This window comes from Anguilla anguilla, chromosome 3, assembly GCF_013347855.1.
Source record: "Anguilla anguilla isolate fAngAng1 chromosome 3, fAngAng1.pri, whole genome shotgun sequence".
Lineage (NCBI taxonomy): Eukaryota > Metazoa > Chordata > Actinopteri > Anguilliformes > Anguillidae > Anguilla > Anguilla anguilla.
Window position 1 is genome coordinate 12922601 of NC_049203.1, and position 20869 is coordinate 12943469.

General features: G+C 42.5%; 1 protein-coding gene across 2 annotated transcripts in view; it reads right to left on the reverse strand.

Moving 5' to 3' along the window:
- htr2cl1 (5-hydroxytryptamine (serotonin) receptor 2C, G protein-coupled-like 1) overlaps nt 1-20869 on the reverse strand; it is a 63409-nt gene that overhangs the window by 31929 nt on the left and 10611 nt on the right. Inside the window, exon 2 of one of the 2 annotated variants that reach the window (XM_035411142.1) lies at nt 1194-1337. The exons of the other annotated variant lie outside the window; for it this stretch is intronic. The gene's annotated coding sequence lies outside the window, so the exon portion shown is untranslated. The remainder of the gene's footprint in view (nt 1-1193; nt 1338-20869) is intronic. 2 annotated transcript variants of the gene reach the window in all.

Below are 20869 nucleotides of genomic sequence, written 5' to 3' on the forward strand. Positions count from 1 at the left end.
ACCAGGAGACAATCAAAAATAAGTTTGATATTCCCCTTGAAGGGGGAAGGGCGTTGATGTGTTTGGGAGATTACGTAGCGATGCAAGACCGATACCGCAACATTAAATTATAAACAAAACTAAGAGTGCAGCTATACCATTAACAACACCAATAATGTCATTTTTGCCAGAGGAGCAGTTCCATCCCAGGTGCTGAATTTTTATGTAGAGAAGGAACAGTTCCAAGTAATTACCACAAATAACGATCTTATGGAGTATACGGTTGAATGGGTGCCACAGTGGAATAGTTTCACCCACACAGCAGCAGTGATTTCCAGTCACCTCTCACCGTTTGCCTCAGGCTCTGCCAGTGTCAATCCGATGTGTCTTTCCCGGCCGAGAGCAGGGTTAGGCAAACCATACTTGGCAAGGCTGGGATAGTTCCATTTCAATTCAGCCAGTTCTGGAAATGAATTGAACTTCCATTCATTGACTGAAAAAAATGTCATAGAACCCTATAGGCATTTTAGTCATTTTAAATGAAATTAATTTCTGAATTTAAAAAAAACAATAACAAAAGATTTAACGAAATATTTCTGACTGAATTGAAATTGAATCCCCAGCGCTGACAATTAACTTACAAATATAAAATTGCTGAACCATGACATTGCTGGATGAATGATCACTTTTGTTGTATAATCCTCCTGTAGATATTTTAATCTAAAGCCATTTTAATATATGCACTCAAGCGTTAATCATGCATTAATCATGCGCACAACAATTTCCCTGGGCATCGCCATTGACCCTACCGCTATGAGTGTGATGTGTCAGCAGGAAAATGTTTGAACATCAGGGTCAAGCCCCAACCTCCCCCCCCCCCCACAGGCTCCCCCATGGCCCTCCCATTTGTTCACAGATGAATGGTGCAGCGAAATGAAATCTAGGAGGGTCAGTGTTGCTCGCACACGCCGGTGGCTCCTGCTGGTTTGAGTGGTCTGCTCCCTGTCCACTGCCTTCTCTTCACATGCAATTTCACATGAGTCCCGTAATGTTTCCTCACATAAAGGCCAACATGAGTCTGAGGAACATGAATACATTATTTTCAAGGACATGAAACATAGATTGTTCAATGTGTTTGAGTCTTCAGTGGAGTGTTTTAAACTTTTTTTTCACCATTTTTATTGCTGTGATCATAGTCGTTTCTGGAAACTCACCTAACAATCTGGGAACGCGTGGGCAAGTGCAGACATTCCTCTGAAGTACTTGGGATGGTTTCTTTTCCCTCTGCAGTGCATCAGTTTAGATCCATGTGCAGCTTGTGCAGGCAGACCTTTGGTACCAGATAAGCCAGGGAGACACTGGCATGTGATGAGACAGAAATCTAGGTTACTGAAATCACACACTTCCTTGTCGTTATAATGGCTAATTAGCCATTGCTAATGTACATGCTGAAATAGTCATGCTCTGATACAAAAACTGTTCCTTAATTGGAACAAGTTCACTTTACATCGTTAAAAGTTACAGTCACACTGCCTACTCCCCGCTCCCTACACAAGGCCATATGTTTCTCAGATCCTTCCTGTCTAAATTGGTTTTGAATAGCTTTTGCCTCAGTTTTAACTATGCCGCTCACATTTTGGTCATCTTAAGTACGGCAAATGGGGTTCAAGGTATTTCTGAAGTGTTTTTCAGCACCGAAGCTGATACACCAAGGGCCAAACGTGAAGGGCAACACACAGCTGGCTGCCCACTCAGAAAAGTGGTCAGTGAGCTCAGAGGGCTTCTCTCTAAATGGCACCACACAAACAACTCTTTGCCTAGTGTGCGCACACCTGTTGTTTGCACAAGTACAGAGCATGCCTCTCCACCTATGCGATTCATTTACTAGCATCCACATAGCTGTAACCTCTCAATCCGGGCACGCTTTAATTTTACCCCCCCTCCACCACGTGTGCAGAGAGGGCCAGCAGCCAGTTAGGCTTAAACAGGGCACTAGTGTAAATCGAAGGTAGCTTCATTCCCCGTGTCGGTCCAAAACAGAAGAAGTCTGAAAGTCACGACAGCACAAAGCCTGGGGGAGGGACAGGCCATCAGCTTGTGTCGGAGAGTCTGTATTTATAAGGGAATAAAATTTTTGTGCATCCATCCATCATTTCAATGTAGTCCAGGTGTAGTACCCCTCAGGGAATTCAATGACCTTTTACTGAATGAGAGAAGACGAAAAAAAAAGGAGCTCATTATCTGTGCAAGATGACCCATAACTGCCTATTTGTGTAATTCAGTCTCCATGATTCACTGTTTATTATGTTACATTACTTTATTATGTTACTGCACGCTGTTTTATTCATTTTCATTTCAAGAAAGACACCCACGGATTCATGCCCACCTGGGAGCTGTCAGAGATCACAGGTGTGATGTTGCCTGCCAGTTTAAAGCGCTATGAGAGAAACAGTGCGAAAGTGTCCTTCCTGAATTATGAAGTCAGTGCGCATTTCAATATCTGAAAAAAAAAAAACCTTTCCCGATTTTGAACATTTCCTCTCAGACTCTGTGCATATTTATCACATCACTATTTGCCTGCTCTCCCTTCCTCTGTATCTGCATGGTGAGCCACTGTGTGATGTGGTGAACAGACAAAATAAAGTCAAGAAATATACAGCTTACAGCCTTTGATTAAGTCCTGCAACTGAAAAGCAACAAAACTCAAAATTCTTAAAACAAGAAATGTGAAAACAGTAAACATAAATCTACAGGCCAAAGCAGGTCAAACAGTCCACAATAAAAAAACCAAAAAAAAAAAAACAGGAACAACCACAGTACCAGGAAAGGAGGTGAAGGTCTCCCTTTTTTTGGCCTGGGAGCAAGACCATCACAAGGCTCAGTGATTAGGTAATGGGCAGCAGCTGTGATGACTGCGGCTAGCCACAGCTGCTAGCCTGCCTGTGAGTGGGGCCGGCGCTGTCTGTGGTACTGCAACTCTCCCGGGGGACTGAAATTCCTGGAGTGATGAAATTCCAGTGCACCATCACCCTTCCTGGCATCACAATATCTGCACTTCGGTCATTTCCTTTTTCCTTCTTTGTAAACAAATCTATAAGTGTGTTGCTCTTTTTGAGTTAGCCATCACTCTGCCCCCAGTATATATCTCTACCCAGCTAACACAGACTACGTCAAGAACACCAGGCAACATTCTCCATAGATTATAACTGAAATTATGAGGAAAACATCCTCTCGAAATGGTCTTATTCGTTGTTCCAGGCAAATTCCATCAAAATCACAGAAAAAATGACATGTTGCATAGAAACTGGTGAAGTCCACATATAATTATGCTTTCGTTGCAACAAAAAAAAAAACAAACAAAAAAAAAAAACATCAGGATGTGTCTCAGGAAGTATCAAAAAAGTATTGGAATTACTTTTAATTTTTTCTTTTCTTAATACAGATAACCCGAATATCATTCTGAGACCATTCCTGCAATGTTCCTTTGCGACTTAAAATTAACATTCAAGGGGCATCCAGGAAACTGGATAAAACGGGGACATGTTGGGAATGTCTACCATAACTTTGCAGGAATCATTAACTTGTTACAATCTCCAACGAGAGCTTTAGAGCCAGCCTGTTGGATTTTATTGAGTATGCAACCTCACCCCATTGACTCAAAACCATGTTATGGGCCGGCTGGCTCAGAATCTACAGTGTTGTGCATAGAGTGCTTTTGTGGGCATTCAGGAAAACAGACAAATGTACAAAACTGAAACCATTAATCTTGATGTGATGGCAATGTTTCAGAAACCAAAACATTCTTAACTGTATATTTTTTATTTTTCTGTACTGTGGGCCAGATTTACTAAGGAAATGATCGTAGCAGAAAACATTCACTATATCGCGGATCTGTCGCGTGCTGCAGACAGTGACACATTAACAACCAATTTACCACGGCTTGTTCTGTTTACGCAGTCAAATAAATTCAACCCTCTCATTCGCAATTCTGTGGTAGAAGACACCCATAAAATTGTCGGAAACAACATGAGATGCTTACACGTCCAGATTACAAGGCGCTAGGGAATGGGTATGGAGCAACCAGGCACAAGCAGTGAGGGAACCACAAGAAAAAGAAAACAGGATCGGGAAAAAAAAAATCAATGGTCAGCAAGGTACAGCTTCACACTGGTATATAATAGCATAGCAGTACAACACCAATAGAAAGGATTTAAATCTGGAGTGACAAAAAAAATTTATACTAAATTAATTAATTAGGTATAGAGGATGTAAAGAAAGGCGGGCACGTAATTAGGCATCGTTCAAAAAGAAAAATGTTACGAGGGCAAAAGACACATCTGGTGATCCAACTTAGGAAAGAACATTAACTCTGATAGAACAACAGGTGTAAAATTCCTTCACAATGAGCTAGCTGCGGGGGTGGAAGCATTAGACACAGATTAATTTGTGATGGGAGAAGGCCACAGAGTATCTGAAGGTAAAGCTGCATTCAAAATGAATTACATACCCATACTGAATGGACATGCAGCCCACAAGGCAAACTGATTTGACTGCCGAGGATGTGTGTACTGACCGACACCCTTCTCCGGCATCCTGTGTATGAGCGACAGGCTATATCAGGGCAAAATACCTCCTGCTTTCAGAAGTTCTAAAAATTCTCACCACAAATGGGGAGGCGCAATTAATGCGTGCTTTAGCAAATCAGACGGAATACTCAATTATCCAAATTTACATAATCTCCACCCTCTATTTTAGAATGTATACTCCAGGTATACACATACATAAAAAATGTAACTATGCATGAAAGGAAAACTGCTGAGTGACATAATCCCTGCAAAAGACATTCTAAGACCGATTTTGACTGTTTAGTAAATCCGACATAGATATTCACGACAGATATGTAACAACTGCTATTGCATTGGAAAAGCAGTTGCAATCCTTTAGTAAATCTGGTCCGGTGTCTCTCCGTTGATCTAAATCTGCCATCTGAGCCTACACCCCCCCCAACCCCTCTGGGATCAGTAGTTTTTTAAGCAGGATATAAGGAACACAATTCCTCTAGCCTGTCAGGATGCCCCAATATCTCCAGTATCTCCACTTCCTCTCTGGTGAGATGCTACTACATGGTGGGCTTTATAGTGTGTATGTGCTTTTGGAGTGAGCAAATGTGCAAAGTGTGAATATGTGCTCAGCCTGCTACTAGTTAATGAACATCACAACCGCAAAAAGATATACAGTACACTCTCCATTATGTGTGTAACAGCTGTGAGGATTCATGTATCAAGATACATCCAGACACTCATTAAAGAACCTGAAAGTCTTTCCTGTTGCTGTTTCAACTCAGGTGAGTGCCAATTAAGAAACTTCTATAACATCACGTGATTTAACTACAGAGCTTCGAAGATGTGGAACACTAGCCAAGAGTAAATCCATTATTCCTTTATTGTACCTTTATTGTATTTCAAAATTGCTCATCTAATTGCGACGAGCGGAAAAATTACTTTATAAAAATAGATAACGCATTAGTGACAGTTTAGAATGTCGGCAGCAGTGAAAATAAATTTAAGATCGGAGTTAAATTTTCTCATTGGTTAGGGAAGTGATGAAGCGATACCTTACTACATAATTATCAAACTATAGAGCAAGGGGAATGTAGTGATGATAATCACAACTCTTGATTTAGAATGGGGGTCTCAAACTCCAGTCCAGCCCTGCTTATTCGTGTGTTAGAGTCTTAATACTTAATTTAAAGCATTTATTGGCTTGGAGTCTACCAACTTTTTCTCAAGATCTAAGGAAATCACAAAAAGCTGCAGAAGCTGTTTTAGAAGATTATGTTCTTATCCGTCCATTTACACTACATACGTCCACACCACGGAAGTGTGCATTTCTAATGTAAAACTCAATGTTGTGTTTGACATTCTTCTTGACTGCTTCAGCATGCTCCATAGACATTAATGGGCCCCTGATGTATTAGTGGACACAAACAGGAATGACCTCTTACAGTTCTTGTTAACAACTCTCAAGACATATGATGAATTCACAGAGACGTGCCAGCACACTGAAGTCATTCACAAACACAGCACAGACCACGGTTGTTTAGAATTAATTAAGAGGTGCGTCATCCATTTTAAATTCCCTATGTGTTACACTATGTGTTAATTTCTTGATTAGCATGAGGGATTGAGCTCTTCAAAGATCATAAAACAGCTGGCTGCTTTGCAGTTTGGTTTCGTGAGGGGAATCTTCATGGCAGATATGGAGGACTGGTGCAGGATTTGGCTACTGTTTTATCTTGTACTAGACCATCCAGATAAGGTTGACCAGCAGGCGTTGTGATAAGGCTTTTTTCCTCAACGAACAGGTAAGCTTCCTTTGCGTTTTTTTTTCACCATTACTCACTTAGCACCACCAGGAACACAACCCATATTTGGACAGAATGGTGAAAAAGAATGTGTTAGCATTCCCCTGGGCAGATACTGCAGTGTGGAGGGTGATGCGCTACATTGCTAAAGTGTGAGTCTATCCAGCTGCTCAAAGCCCGTAGCCGAACCCTAACCCCTTTTCCCGATCTTCAATTTTTCCAGCATTCCTTAATCCACGTGCACAGGAAAGACCGCAGAATCTGTGACCGGAATCAGACATTTCTCTTGCCAAGCCAAGCAATGCCGGTTAATTTTCCTAGAATGACATCCTCTTTCGGATTACTATTAATCCCGCACAGCCCCCTCAGTTCTGAGCTGTCTGGACCCAGCTAAAAACTCTGTGTGATACACACAAATCTGAACAGTAGGACAATCCCAGGGTGAAGCTAATTAGCTTCCAGCAAGCAGTTCCATTCAAACACAGAGTCTGTGGATTAGCTGGAGTTCGGACTAACATATAGCATGCATCACCATTTGGTTGAGGAAAAGCTGTACAACTGCGGTAGCACATTAGCACAAACAAGCCTCAGAAAGTGTCATAAAATATCTATGCACAGTAGCCTATGTGTTATTGACTGTTCACTAACACTGAATAAACTATGAAGTGACTAATGGCTACAAGAATTAATCAAGAGGGCTTTCATGATAAATAATATATCTGATTTCCCTTGGAAACTTTTGTAAACATTCACCATATTACTGCACCAAAGTTTTTAATGAAAACACAGAATATAGAATGAAAGCCTATTGCTGGAGAGTATATTAATCTGTACAGTTATACATTACAATATTTAGTAATGACTATTAAGTGTTCAAATGAAAATGGAAAGTAAAAGAAGAATAAGTTTAATCCATGGAAGGTGGATGCAGATTTTGCGGGCCGTGTGGTTCTCAGTCGGACTGGGGAGGTCATATCAGCCCAGTCCATTGACAGCAAATGAACAGTAAATTTCACCTTCGGCATGGCTTTAGTTCCTCTCTGGGCTCAGCAGAACAGAATGAGTTCTGTCAGAAGAACAAAGGGGCATAGGTGGAAATTAGTTAAACGTTCTGCTGGATATTCTCTATGGGCCGTAGGTAAAGGATGAGCCTGGAGGGTCTGAATGTCTCATTCTCCTCATTATGTATTCTTATGTTCTAACTGATGGTCTCATTAGAAATCCCCTCCATCCACGCTCCCAAAGGGCACACATAGCTACATTACACCACGCCCACTCCCCCCCCCCCACCCCCCATACACATTTTGGATTCCTGCCGGGTGTGTTGTTTTTACACTCCCTGCCTTACAAACAGGCTCTTAATCTCCCGATTTATGTTTGACGGCAAAGCGTGTGACAGATTTACATCCTGATTTGTTGCCCCTCGGCTAAATGTCAAACGGTTTGCGTTTACGCGACGGGACTGGGGACGCGGTCCGCCTCGGCACCGTTCCGGTTCGGTCTCGACGTCCGCGCTCCAGGACCGCGCCGCGAAGAAAGCACGTCAGGGGGGTATTTATTCGAGGCGACACGAGAAAACTCCCTCGGCTGCACGTTAGCATCCGTCCAGTGCTGACAGCGGCACTCGAGTGCCAAACTATGAGAGTTTTTTATTCCCGCACAAATGTTTGCTCGTGCAAATTTTCACTGTGCCTAAGGAGCGTGAAAGAAGAACAGCCATTACAGTAAAAACCCTGCCTTACGTTACTGTACCTCCCACGCACGGCTCTTAAAGGAATACTGACGCCCTGCGAGACACATTCAAACAATACGGGTATGGGGGCAAAACCAACAGTTGCTCGGCTGTATAATCCACATACCCCCCAAGACAAAAGCCTCTGCTTTGGGGCGTTGCTTATACAATACACATAACCTGAGTTGAGCTTGCATAAATTTATTTATTTGCATCCAGGCCAGAACCTTGACATTTCAGTAATCTAGCCTTTTTAAAAAGAAGATACAAACTCCCAAATTCCCAACCTGGCTCTCCCTGTCTGGAAACAAAACGATCTCAAAGTGTATAGCTCAGTGATACATCCTTCTCAGTTCCAACTGATGTATGGTGGGGTTTCTGGAGCAAAATATTTGCTGTGCAATGCCTTTCACACTGGTTCATTTAACCCCTCCAATTCACAATCAAGCCATTTGAAAGGTGCCATATAAGTGCAATCCATTATTCATGATTTTTTATAGCACCTGCAACCAAAGGCCACACACAATATATATAAGTGGAAGTACTTAGTTGGGAGGTGGCCACATGGCTTCGTAAAATAAGAGGAAATTAAACTGGGATGAAAAGTATGGAAATGCATTAGCTCAAATAGATCATGCGCTACAGACATAAGGGTAGGTCAGAGGAATTAATTTTTTAAAATTTTTATCCGCCAAGTGAAAGTAACATGGAAAATGACTCTTAGCAATCATGATTGGAGAAGCAGCTGCATATATATATTTAATAACAATATACACACATCATTCATACAAACATACAAATTTAATAGTGAATCTTAAAAAAGCATGTGCAATGTACAAGATCCAATCATAATAATTCTACAAGCAGTTAAGATAAGTCCCGAAAACCAAGTGGTGAGAAAATTCTACTACTACCATCAGGATCATGTCTCAGGGTAAAACAAGGACATAGAAATTTGGAATCCTTTACAGGGGGAAGCAATTAATTTTTTTAACATTGTGTTCACCTCAAATTGTTATGCCAAAATGAAGCCTCTAGGCCTGTCATTCAACTGTAGTGTCCTCAAGTTAGGAACAGAGAGAACTAGGGGTATGTGTTCCCAAAACCTGCAGAGTCAGCCAACGATTCTCTTCAGCAATACGATTTGACAAGCTAAACCACCACAGCCAATGCACCCAAGGTCCGCACAGCCAGCACAGGCAGACCGCAGATATTCAATCACCTAGATAACAGTGATATTACAATATAGTATCTGGTGAAAACACCTTTGCCTCTCTCCACTACAATTGCCACCTTCTAAGGCCGATGCATCAATTACAAGCAAGTCATTAATCCTGCTTCTTCCATCCCTGGCCCTGTCACCAGCTTAATGTCCCGAAAGGACCTGGACTGCACAGTCATGAAAGATTCAATACCATAAAATAATCATGACATATTCACCAGGCACCAAAAAAACAACAAAAAAACTATAAGTGAGTATTTGTTGATGAGAACAGGCCATTTAGCTGACCAATGTTTGTCATTTTGCCTACTGTCCAGAGTTTCCCCATGTCAAGCCTGTACTTGAACACCCCAAGGCCCTATATGTCTACCACATGACCCAGGAAGCTGTTGCACTCAACAACTCACTATGTGGAAAACACCCACCTATGACAGAAATCACTGCAGTTGACTACTTATCCCCCCTCAAAACCCGGGATGCGGTGGTATTGATTGACACAAAGATGCAGTGGTTTTCATTGAGACACAGAAATGCAGCGATGCTAATTGAGGCACAGATACACGTTGGTGTTGACAGAAATGCAGCGATGTCACGGTGTTGATTGAGACAGGGATGCAAGGGCGTCGAGTGACACAGGGATGCACTGGAATTAATTGGCATTGCGTCTGCGTCCCCCCCCCCCCCCCCCCACAGAGCTACGGTGGGCTGAGCCAGTCAAATGGAGACAGGCTGTCTCACCAGATGGAAGACAATGTCTGTCACAGTGACAGATATGGATCGAGTTGTGTTTTTCAACTGGAACAAGCTAACTTTCACCTGTCTGCACAGGTGTCAGGCACCATAAACACACTACAAAAAAAAATAAAGCTTCAAGAATATTCTGAAAAATAAAAAAATGGGGAAGAGCAGAGAGACAACAGAAGGATTCTGAAGCTTTGTTCCATTATTCATTCTTGAGTGGTGTATTCTGTCTTAAAGAAGAGAAGGTTGGATCTTTGCTTTTTTAAAGGGCATCTAATTAAGTGGTTGCTTGGAATAATTATGGAGCAATCAATAAAGGCCATAATTCTCTTAAGACCGTTTAAAAAAACATAACCAGTAAAGATGACAGACAAGAAAAACACCAAGGGATTTCACCTGTCAATCTTTCATTGTGCTTCTGAATAATACTTTTCCAATTATTTTGTGAGGATGCGACGCTTTATTGTGTTTTCAAAACAAAACTATATATGGCTAAATCTAAATAAATCTAGTCATTCAACTGAGGAACCTTCATCAGCATCATCATGCCATTCAAATGTCTCTGCTCCCACATTTAATGTGATGAGCAATACAATCAGACAAAAAAGTACTCAGGATTTATTGTTTCTTGCAATGGGTAAAGTGGTCCACTGCACAGAGTTGCACAAAATGCACCTCTGTGCAATGAACTATGTGCACCTTATTTCAGGAAAACATGGGGCTTCTGAGGTCACCTGCGCATAGTACAGAGAACATCATACACTAACACCGGCAGAAAGGTGTTTTCAACTCCTCTTAACACGGTAAAGCAGATTTCTTAAAATATTCCCTTCTCTCTTTTTGTCGAATACACAGTCGTGAGATTACGGCAGTACCTAGAGCAATCAATCAATGTCATAAATATAAATAAATATATTGACTCAAATAGCATTGAGCCAGTATCCCAGCACTCATTAGCATTGTACTAATAGAACAATAATATGGTCATAATTCTTTGCAGGAACAACCTACTATATGTGCCAAGAAATATAAAATCACCCACTCTGCAGAGAGAAGGAAACTGTGTGGAATATTGAACAATACAGATACGGAGATCTGTACTACTACAATATACATTATATATGACTGCAATACTACTACACCTACTACTACTACTACTACTACCACTACTACTACTAAACATGTATCTTCTAAAATAAATTCTCCTTTTATCAGGCAAACAGGAAAATAAAAATAAATAAATAAGTAAATAAATGAATAGAGGATTCAGGGTTCAATGGGACGGCAGCCCCTCTGTGGATGGACAGCAGCCTCTTTCTCTGTGGTCTGTCTGGGTGGGCTGCTGATCTCTCTTTCTCACTCTCTCTCTTGCTGCAGCGGCTCCACGGCCCTCGGCCTCCACATTGCAGGCGCTGTGCGGACAGGACTGCAGACACACAGCATGCACAATGAGGAGGCCGGGAGACCCAGTGCTGGCTCCGCCCATTTCCGGCACAGGCTGGTGATGTCAGCGGGTGGGGAAAGACACTCACACACCACACCCTGCTCAAACCCAGGCGGTGATGCACACGATGACTCAGCTTCTGCACAGTGAAGTGTAGCAGAACAATTGTCATACATGGTAGTATAACAGTGCCATGGTTAGTTAAACACAAAATCCATCAAATCGCAGCACAAGCGCCATCACTCCTCTGGTTCAACTCTGTGAGACCCACAGAGACTGTTCTTCTGTTCGACTGTCATGACTTTTAAAGGATTTAAAAAAAAAAAAAGGTTTCTGTTGAGGTGTAAGTAGTTAGCTGTCACGTTTCAGTATTTGTAATTTCTTATCTATTGTGGATCTTTTTGACACATCCTTCTTCCTGTGGGTCTCTTGCTGATGTCACAGACTTACAAAGAAAGCAGAACATACAGATATTAGTTCAGACTTCATCAACAAGCGCAATAAAACTATGCAAAACAATTACAGCTGTACTCACACACAGTAAAATGTTAATGCAAGATTATCAGGGGTTCGATAAAAAAATGTATTCAATCAGAGTTAAATATAAACTATCCAAGTTGATTTAACACTGAACATATTACTACGAATGCTTCATCTAGATGACTTCTCAAGCACACCAGCCATTCTAACAGCTTGCAGGGCTAACCTTGACCCTAAACAAGCACATGTCAGTAGGTTAGATAGAATATTACAACTTCTCAGTATAAGACATCAAATACAGGATGACAGCACATGAATCCAATGAATAGCAGTGATGTCATTTCCTGCTTATTTATCTGCAATAGCAAGCAGGCCATTACTTGTTTCCTTTTTTGTTGAGTGTCGTGATTTGTCACTGTACAGAAGAAGTAAATGCCATGTAGGCAATGAAGACATATATTCTTAACTTAGTTACCTACTGTAGGTTACATTTTGGGTCTGTTTTTAGACATAAATTATAATGTTAATATTTTTATTTTTATTGTGCTTTCACAGTATGTTATATAGTTTAGTTTTTCTGAGCTTCCATGAATATATTATAGAGCTTTCTATAATATATTTCTATGCTATTATTTTCCTTTCCCATCAAGCTGCCGTCTTTCTGCAAATGCGCTAAAATAGAAATGTGACAGGTCCCAAGAGACATCTGTGCCACAGTGAGTGAAACTTAACAGCCCATTATGCTTAGCAGGCAAAACCGTCTTATAACTTAAGATGGCCTCTGTGAGATGTCCTCCTTTGAGATATCGGGAGAACAGACCAGGGCTGAAGCCGGGTACATGTGCCAAGTTCTCATCTTGTCAAGGGAGAGGTTTGTGCATTCTTGTACAAGTTCAGTGCCACAGAGATTTACGTCATGCTGTAACTGGTAATATACTAATAATGGGTGGCACGGTGGTGCAGTGGGTAGCACTGTCACCTCACAGGAAGAAGGTCCAGGGTTTGAATCCCAGCTTGGGCTTTTCTGTGGGGAGTTTGCTTATTCTCCTTGTGTCCGTGTGGGTTTCCTCCGGGTTCTCCGGTTTCCTCCCATAGTCCAAAGACATGCAGGTAGGCTAATTGGAGCCTCTAAAATGCCCATAGGTATGACTGTGTGAGTGGATGGTGTGTGTGCCCTGCAATAGATCGGCGACTTGTCCAGGTGTATTCCTGCCTCTCACCTAATGCACGCTGGGATAGGCACCCCCCCCCCCCCCCCGACCCTGACCAGGATAAGTGGGTATAGATAGTGGATGAATGGATGGATAATAATTATTATATTATTTATTTTATGGATCACTTTTCAGATTCTCAAAGTGCAGTGCAGAGTAAATGAAAAGATACAACCACCATTAAAGCAACATGCAAAAAAGACAAAATTATCTCATAAGGGGAAAAGACGGAAATGTGACAGGATGGGAAGACTAAGTGATGTCAAAAGAGGGCAAAACCAAGTGATATTATGAGAGGGCAAGACTGAGAATGCGGACCAACAGTAGGTGCCATTAATCACCCCTCTTGTTCTGTTAAAAAGTTGTGGGTCAGAACATTACAGAACCTGCCAGCTTAATACTACAAGAGAATCCAAGAAGTCTGCTGTTCAACATCAGGGATCATTAAATTCCTCATAAACAGATAATTGAATCTGACTGGACAATCTCCTCTCCATCTAGCACCTTAATGCTCTTCGCTGCCGAGATATAATTAAAAACGAATAGTCTAGCGATTTGGCATTTTCAAACCATAACTCTATAAAATAGTATTTCTGATGAAAAGAGACAGCTCAGTACTATGTTTAATTAGTTCAAATTCTGATTTCATATTTGAAATCTAAGAATAACACAAAGATTTTAATAAGTTAATGAGTTAACCTTTGAGGGATAAAAATTCAACTCCTTGATATCCAAAGTATGCAGTATATTTGTAAGTCAGTCTCACTCTTGTCATTTATGGCCATAGACTAACTCAAAAGGAAAATATAAATCAAGCCATGTTTTCAGTTTCACAAGCTAAGTTCTCTTCACAGTTTTTGAACACCATAGAAAGCGCGGGATTCAACATGTGTCCTTAACTTTGACAAATGAAGGTGTTGCTTTTTTCTCTATTAATACAATTTGGCGAGTTCAACAATTATCCAAAACCAGAAACTGTCTGGGAAACAAATTGCAGTTGTTCACTGAATCCAACTTGAAAAGCTAGTGCCAGTGTCAGGTTGTGAAGTACTGGCAAAGATTTTATAAGCTGAATTATCTTTGAAACAGTCTTTAGGGACTCTCAAGTTCATGCAAGAATTGAAAAAAATCAACCCCCAAAAAAAAAAAAAAAAATTACATTTGGCGATATTTACACACCATATTTACAGACCATGGCTGGACTGTGAATTCTTTTTGTCCTTGGTAAACTTTTATCCAGGTGTTTCATGGCAAGAACAATTAGTCCACAGAGTGGCCTCATATCACTTCCTGTCAGAAAATAACAAACAGCACCCACTCACACCTGTCTGTAGGTGACAGCTGTTAGATTACCTTGCCTCCTGGTCCCTCAAAAACAAAAAAACAAAACCAAGAGTAAGTTGAAATGTCACAGATGCATCTGTGTTGATTCCAGAGAAACTGAAACCTCTTGACCAGAAAAGGTGCTCTGCAGAATATACACCAGATAGACTGCGAGTTCAAAACAAACTAGAGAGGATTCTGTCTCTAAGTCAATAAAGATACTGCGTCAGTGAGGGAACAGTGCAAGGGGAGTGGTGTTCAGCTCCAAGTCACACCACGGTTCACTGCTCGTGCATTATTAAACCAAAGAAGATGTACTCCTTTCCACTTACTGCACAAAATGAAAGATTTGTAAAATGCACAGACATCACAGGACTAGAGACGAAAACCGTTGTTCATCAAGATAAATCGGAGATGATCTGAATTCCTCCGGTGGTTTGACACAGGCCCCTCTCTCCTTTTGAATCCGGTCATGGGGTTAAAGACCCACTCCTGCCTCGTTTGTTTAGCCTTTTCTTTCAAAAAAACTGAAACAGATGGCGTGGGCATGGATTGGCCACTTCCGCCCGTGTTTGTATTCAAAGGAGCGCGATGATGCGTATGCATCATGAACAGCAATCGAGAGCTGACACACAACCCATGTGGGCAGTCGTATTGCATGTAAATGCAGGCACTTCTCCTCTTGAGTGGGATCACCCAACCCATTCAGTGGGTGGCTGCCGCCCAGCAGGACACAGTCATGTCATCTTTTTTTTTGCGGCTTTTCGTTTGAAGTGCCTTCCGATATTTCAGGAGCTAAACAAAAAAATAAATAAAATAACTGAAAAACATTTGGCAAAAGTTCACAGTGGGCTGTACATGGCTTGTGCTTCGCAGGTTTCCTGCTACCTACACGACGGACACAATTTTCACACTGGTGGGTCTTTAAGGGTAGCGGATATGTGAATGTAACTTGCTCTGCGGGGGCGGGGAAGTCCTCGTTTTCTAAAGATAAGCACTGTAACTGTCAAACCAAAAGCCTGGCACTCACAGGGCAAAAAGACATGGCAGGCATCTGTATTATTCCTCTCACGAGGGCCACATTCAGAATATTAATGAGCAATATCTTTACCCTCCATCTTCCCTTGTCAATACAATAGGTCTGGCATTGCAACAAACCAACAGAAGGTACCGTACCAGGCTATGAGCAGTCACCATAAAGCATTACAGTGCACTCATTTTGGAGCTCTGCTCAGCAGAGTATATATATTGGAATCTAAATTGGAGGTCACTTGTGCGCCAAGCGATTCTTTTTAAAAGACAATGCTGGGATCATTTCAGCAGCGTTTTACTGTGCCAGTTTTAGTCTGAATAACTTCTTTTTTTCCCCTTCTATCATCCCCCTCACAGATTAAGGCTACACCAGCTACCACTGGAGTCTCATAACACTGTTGAAACATTTAATTAATAATGTGGAATAACATAATGCATAATAATGTTAAGACAAAGTTGGAATGGGATTTAAAGTGGTAAAGTCTATTCATTTTATAACTGAAAATAAATTATCCAGCCAAATTCCCCCGTCAGATGTTTCCTGAAGCTTCCAAAACAAAGGCTCCGACTGCGGCTTTGAGAAACGTCTGCAGCAATATGCAAGACTACATTGCTGAAAAAAAAGTGGCTAAATTTTCACATTCTTTGTCAGGATAATTTTTAAACTCCTGCGAAATTCTGGCAGGGGTAGGACCTGACTGGCCCATGGGGAAAACTTTCTGAGTGTCTTGATTTTAAATCCGTAACCCTCCTGTGACTAGACTGTAGAGGAAGAAGGAGATGCTCCAAGGCAACTTGAGTCAAAGCTCTGGGACACTCAAGACAGGGAGCTGGAGAGACAAATAAACTATTCATTAGGCAGTCACATCTGTTCTTTTAGGCTGAATAGTTAATCACAGAGAGAGAAAAAGCCTGTCAAGGGAACATGTATTAATCATGGAGTTGCCAAGCCATTACATGGCCTTCTGCGTGTTGAAATACAGGTATACCATTAAATAAATCCACTTAGACAAACAACGTACATCATTAGGTTAAAAAATGCAATCAGTCAATCTGATGACTAGATAGTCATGTGCAATATACACCCAATGCCATAACATGCCAGATTATACATAATATAATATACGGCACAGTAAAATGTTCAGTGATAAATTAACTCTTATAGAGTACATTTGATCCCCATTGGACTCATACAGTATGTGCTTTGTTAGAGGTGAATTAACAGTGGACATTTTACTGCATGCCATTGTATGTGGAACAAAAAGAAAAAGAAACAGAGTAAATCAAACTGTTGCATCCATTTCAAGGCCAAACTCATAAGGAGGCTCATCCATACCCACAAACAGAACCAATTAACCCAGGCATTTTCAACATATGCGGATCGATTCTCAAACCGAACAAGACTGCATTCCCTCTATTACGATGGTCAAAAAAGCAGACGATATTGTACCTGGGGACTGCTTAACAGCCAGCTGACTGTATTCTCCAAAGACCTGGGCAGGTATGACAGTAGATGAAAGACAAAGAGCCTTTTTTTCCCTTGAGACAGCACCACCCATGTGCAGGCAGAGTGTTTAATCGTTTACTTAAAACAGGCAGATCCCTCTGGGAAATGTTTGCTTTCAGTCTGCAAGCTCAACCCCTGGGTAATGCAAGTCCCTGGCCCAGCGGGGAAGAGGCGAACCCGAGAAAAGCGATGTGATTCAATGGCTAAAAATATGAGGTGGGCCCGGGAGGGGGTGAGGCCAGGCACTGTGGGGATTCCTGTCTGTTTACAGGAAAACAAGGAGCCACTGCGGTCTATACGTTTTAGCAAAAAGAAAATGGCCACCAGAGCACTGCATTGCTTTTCACTGCGTCCACTCGAAATGTCCAAATAGCCTAAAGATTTAGACACTTTGTGACAGAGAAATCAACCAAGAGAGGATACAGCCCTGAGCTTTGGCATAAAACATAGGTTTTTATCATGTTCTGAACAGGCCTACCAGCTCTTATTTATCAAACTTGATTTTAACTAATTTCCTGGACATTCACAAATGGAATATGTTTAGTCTCTCTAGCACTACAAGTGTATCTGGGAGAGAGGAGGCCAGCAAGCAGGCCATTGAATGAATCAGCCGTAATGAATTGGTTATGAACTGGCCTATTCATGGAACCGCACTGAAGACTGAAGATGCTGAGCTGACCAAGCGCATTCTAAAAGATCCTGCTTTTGACAGCTGCTCTGCCTGTGCTACCTGAGGGAAAAGAACCACATAATGCTTTCGATAGCAGAGAAAATTTGTGCCGTTTTCTAAAGCTCAAGTGCAACCATTAGACTGACTATTTATCATGATGTCTGGTCATCTGGTAAAGAGGATTTGAGCATGTCTTAGTGCAGCGATATTCACAGATCACTGCCCCACCCCCTCCCCCACCCCACATCACTGTCAGGACTCATCAACCTAGTGGCGGCTTCAGGTTAAAGGGCACATGTGTCATCACTCCACAATAAATCTCCTTCCTTAATAGTACCTTGGAATTGGAATTCGAAACGTAATTTGAAGACAGATTTGAAATTTTAAGATAATCCTACTTCAGATCCATTTTCTCAACATTTTTTTTTGATTTGATTTTTTTTTTTCTCTCAATAAAAATTTCTCAATATCCAGTCCAAGTTCTTTAACATGCATGGGATGTTTTGAATTGAGTGGCACTTTGTTAGCTTTTTTTAAGATTATAGAATCCCATTTTTTAAAATTTGCCTGAATAATGACTTGCTGACTTTCAGCCCACTAGGCTAGCTATTATCATCACATCAATCTTGCGGAACGCCTCTTTAATAATTCGAGGTGTGATGATGACAAAGCTTTTCCGTGACAATGTACTGGCAGGCACCGTGGGCTTGCGACACAAGATCACCCCTTCAAGAACAAACTCGCCGGTCAGGTCATGACAGTACCAGCGTGTGAAATTAAAAGTGCCCGGTAAATGCGGCATTGCCGGAGTTGGTGCATTCATGGGGGACTGCAGATACGTTTGGCAATCTGCTAACCGCAAGGTGAACGCCTCCAGACTGGGAAAGTGGGTGGGGGGAAGGGGGTTCGAGGGGGTGGGGGGGGCAGCTCTCTCTATGCGTTGCTCCGTTTGCTGTCTTCCCAGTAATACGCGACGCTAATTCGTTTCGGTCCGTGGTTCGAGTGCCTTCCTCCAGGCTGGCGTGCGAACCCGTCTGTGTGCGCCCCGTGCGGAACCCCCACTCCGTTTCCCCCCAGGTCACGCGAGAGCAGCCAGTGACAAACGCGCGGCCGCCCCATCAGGCCCAATAACGCTCTTTTCGTCTCTACGCGTCCTTTCCCCCGGTCTCCAGTCAGTCAGACGCTACGCTTGTCACTCCGCCAGCGCCGCGGCAGACCTGCTTATCAGGATCCTTTATTTCGGGGGGGGGGGGGCGCTCAAACTGTCATCTGCACCGCCGCGCTAACAGCGTGTATCGCATTACAGGGAGCAAGAAAAAGCAAGATCTGTATCTCCTGCTAAACAAATTAGCCACGGGCACGGAAAGCTCCCCACAGGGAGCGGCGGAGGAGTTTATGATGGGCGCTAACACGGAGCCGCCGCTGTTCTGGCGCGCGCGCGGACCGCGGGGTGTGAAACAGTTCTCGCGGGCGAGCGGATCGGAGGAGGGCTTCAGCCGCCCCGCTCCAGGTGAGCAGATGGCAATGCCAGGGACTCCGGGGGCACGGACTGGCTTTCCAAACTCAGGAGAGAAAAAGTGCGCAGGAAAAAATGTTAAATAATGAAAATGTTTGTTCCTCTGAGTGCAGGCTCTGAGCCATGGCGGGGGTGGAGCCTGTCACTCTGGCTCCGGCTCAGCGCTCGAAAACAGCACGAGAGGACGCGCTGCACCCCTGGCCCTGAACCGAGGTTCAGCACATTCGTGTGTGCGCCCCTGTGTCTGTGCAGGCGTGTGCATGTGTGTGTGTACAGTATCTGTGCAGGTGCACAGGCGTGTGCACGTGTGTGCGTGCACACATGTGTTTGTGCAGGCGTGTACATGTGTGCTTGTATCTCTGTACAGGTGCACAGGTGTGTGTGCATGTGTGTGTGTATCTGTGCAGGTGCACGTGTGTATGCACGTGTGTGCATGTGTGTGTCTGTGAAGGTATGTGCATGTGTATCTCTGTGCAGGTACACAGGTGTGTGTGCATGTGTGTGTCTGTGCAGGATGTGCGCATGTGGTGTGCATCTGCAGGTGTCTGTGTGTCTGCGTGCATGTGTGCATCTATGCAGATGTATGCACGTGTGTTCGTGTCTGTGTGCATTTGTGTGTCTGTGTGTGTGTGTGTGTGTATGTCTTTTTATGTTTGTGTGTCTGTGTGTTTGTTTATGTACGTGTGCACGTGTGTTTGCGCGCACGTGTGTGTGTGTGTAAATGTACGTACGCACCAGATACATATGTGTAGAACCAGATGCTTTCCTCCTCGGCCAGCTACGCTGAGATTTTCCATCAAGTCTATTAACAGACTGTTCTTCATATGCTTCTGCACACAAATGCGCCATTGCATCGCACAGATTTGTCCTTACTTTTTCCACTCTGCTTCATCATCCCTTGATTACACAGTATCTGTGTGCTTTTAGCACACTGTATTTGCCCCAAAACAGCAGAAAGAAATTTGACAACAAAGAAAGGGTCAGAGCCATTTCATGATTTCGTGATGAAAGTGCCTTGCGCTGAAAAAGAGAAGACAGGCGAGACTGAGGTAAAGGCACATTTTTTTCTTCATTGTAATAAAATTCTCCCTAACAAGGGATGGTCTTTAAAATGATAACTCCGCCATTTCAAAAACATTACTCACAGAGAAAGCCTGTCTGAAAGCCAGTCATAGTGGCACTGGAAAAAACCAGAGAACATACAATGTGTGTGTGTGTGTGTTACCATTACAAAGGAACCATATTATCACTATGGTTTCTTTATAGGTATTTCAAAAAGGCTTAGTTTTACTCTACATTGCAAGTGCAGCACTACAATTGTGTAATGTAATAATGATACAGTAACAGTATGTCCTGCCAGTAAAGAATTTGAATTTGAACAAAAGACACATTGGCACATTATTCTTCCACTGCATTTGGGAATTTCAAATAGGAATTTAAAAAAAGAAAATGATCCAATACCCATTTTTTTTTTCAGGCAGATTTTTGGAGATGTTGTCTTTCATCAGCAGTTTACAACAGACAATAGCTGCGGGGAAAAGTATTTCCCTTTGACTTAGGACTCCAGGCTGGATTAAATCGATTGTCCCCAGAAAGAGCGGGCTGTGAACTAACCACAAAAAAAGCGACCATCCAACAGCACATCGAA